The following is a 435-nucleotide window of genomic DNA, read 5'->3' as shown; positions in this document are numbered from 1 at the left end:
TTAGCTCGGCCTCTTAACCCATCCTAGCTGCAGGGCTCGGCCCCCATTGCAGCCTGCGGCGCCTCAGAGGGCCTAACCTAACCTTCGGGTAGTTGCGGCTTGAGAAATTGCACGTTTGGGAAGTTTCCATTTGGGAAATTGTTACTTGGGAAGTCGCCCTTGGGAAAATGCCTTTGGGAAAGTACCTAGAACACCGTAACCCCCCTCAATTATAATAGTTACATGCCTGATGTACTATTAAAACTTTGACTCGATAAAGTATAAATTATATATCCATTTATTTAAAACTGAGCATTTTTACTGAAAAATTGACTTGCCGATTTTTTAAGACAATTAAGGAATTTGTAAAAATTCAACACTTTTCCAGTTAGAAAACCTCAGATTAAAGTGCTAAGTGTACACACAAGAATTTAAGTCTATCGTCTCTTTACGTAT

Source organism: Eurytemora carolleeae, unplaced genomic scaffold, assembly GCF_000591075.1.
Source record: "Eurytemora carolleeae unplaced genomic scaffold, Eaff_2.0 scaffold1796, whole genome shotgun sequence".
NCBI lineage: Eukaryota > Metazoa > Arthropoda > Copepoda > Calanoida > Temoridae > Eurytemora > Eurytemora carolleeae.
The sequence above is the reverse complement of the archived record's forward strand: the minus strand, read 5'-3'. Positions refer to the sequence as shown.